General features: G+C 37.5%; 1 long non-coding RNA gene across 1 annotated transcript; it reads right to left on the reverse strand.

Annotated features, from left to right (window-relative positions):
* Positions 1-334: 334 nt before the first annotated feature.
* LOC309495994 lies at positions 335-1,791 on the reverse strand. Its single transcript, XR_014204923.1, has 3 exons — positions 1,377-1,791; positions 618-1,341; positions 335-493 (listed from the first exon to the last, which is right to left on the reverse strand). It is a non-coding gene; the product is annotated as an uncharacterized lncRNA (long non-coding RNA).
* Between the last annotated feature and the right edge of the window lie 271 nt (positions 1,792-2,062).

Consider the following 2,062-nt stretch of genomic DNA (forward strand, 5'->3'; position numbering starts at 1 on the left):
CAGATAAGGTTGTGTAATGATTGGGCTGAATAATGACAACACTGCTGTATAATGTTGTGGGCTCTCAATTAGCTCTAAAATATCTCTCCACCTTTTTAACAAAAACAGATTACTGACTTACCGCGAGTCTCCAGCCACTCCATTATCCTAATAATGACAATTGATGATGATGATGATATTATTCATCTGTGCTATTTCTAGGAACTCATCTCAACCATGTAGTATAGCAGTATGTAAATATAGAAGAAAAAATTAAATAAAATAAAAATCCCAACTTTATATCACTACAATGAAATGGGAAGCCGCCTACAGACCGCCTACAGTCTTCACTTCCTGGGGCCTGTACCATGAAGCCGGTTTAGGTGGCTAGCCAGCTATGTTTCAGTTTAGTTTCCGCCAACCCTGGGTTTTAGGTACTATGAAAGTAGCTTGGCTTGAATCGGTGTTCGTTGCCATGGTATCTTACGCTGCACGGCTAACCTGCGTTATGTACCTGCGTTATGGGCAGGTTATGTTCTGGATTCAAGATCTCAGACTGAAGTTTGACCAATCAGCTGAGAGCAAAGAAACATATAGGTGACGTAACTTATTCCCAGTGTCTGTTACAATGACTTCACCTTTTCTTCCAAATCCGGTGGACATCTCAGCGCAAATTGTTTGACGAGCACTTCGTAGAGAAAGAGTTTTTAGCCAGACAAAATCCCCTTGTCTTTCCTGATAGTTACTTGTATGAAAGATAAAGATTTTCCGCGGAAGGAATGTCTTATCTTTGCGAACTTCTTGAGCCGCACATAAAGAATTTAACACGTCGAATTTATGCACTTACTGTAACGCAAATGGTATTGCGTTGCGTTTTTTTTGTTGCAAGTGGTACATACTTGCACGGTGGGTGACGCACAGAAGCTCGGGGAAAACACGGTTTGTCGAACCATTCGTAAGGTGGTACTCGCTCTGCAGGAGTACATGAATAGTTTCATTAATAGTGTTCCCCGGACATTTATCGGCCATGTCCATAAAAGAGGGCTTTTATAAAATTGCCGGTAAGATATATTGATAGGGTGACATCACATGAACACATTTTTTTATAAAAAAAAAAAAAGCAAATTGCACAAATGTACTATACAATATAATACATGTTAAGAATTATTTTAAATCTTTATTATTATTCTGTTAATCTTATGATAGGATTCCCTAGCTTTTTTAGTAGTACAAATACGTTCTATATTTATGTAAAATTATGTATATATGTAAGTGTAGCCTATGTGTAATATAGCCTATAGCCTATTTTTATAATATATAAAAAATGTGCATGTATCATTTTTTATATATTATAAAAATAGGCTATAGGCTATATTACACATATAGGCTACACATACATACATAATTTTACATAAATATAGATAGTATTTGTTTAACTTACACATTAACAATCAGCAATCTTTCTCCAACAGTCTTCTCTTGCTTTGGCAGCAGAGACCGTATTGTTTCGAGCTTGAAATACATATTTAAAGTTATCGTAATTCTGAATGATTATCTCTTGCTCCTCCGCGGAAAAATATATCGCTCTCGCTCTACTACCCGCGATTGGTTGTTCAGTGTCGACGTCACTCTTTTATGTGCACGCGCGCGTGGAGTAATCATAGCTTGAGGATCAAAGCCTGAGTTGACAGAGAAAGTTGATGAGCTGCATCATGGTACCAATAAAGCCTGATTGCATCGGTTTGGTTTTGTCAACTCAAAACTAATCCTGTAACCTCGAGTTTGTTCAGCTACCTTCATGGTACAGGCCCCGGGTCAAGAATCTGTCAATCAAAAACTCAGTAGCCGATGATAACACACCGCTGTTAGCCCTGCCCCCATGAGAGTTATGTGCCTGAATGGCGAACGAAAACTCAGAGAGCGCAAATGAAAACTCTGATGAGAATGAGAAATCTGTAAGTACAGATCAGCCTAAGAAAAAAGAGAAAACAGTTAGTAAACATGCAGTGTATTAAAAACAAAGTCAAAAATTTTGCCTGCAATTTTTTAGTTTAGTTTTTTGTCTCAAAGACATTTTATTAAG

Source organism: Leuciscus leuciscus (genome assembly GCF_965113295.1).
Source record: "Leuciscus leuciscus genome assembly, chromosome: 4".
Classification (NCBI taxonomy): Eukaryota; Metazoa; Chordata; class Actinopteri; order Cypriniformes; family Leuciscidae; genus Leuciscus; species Leuciscus leuciscus.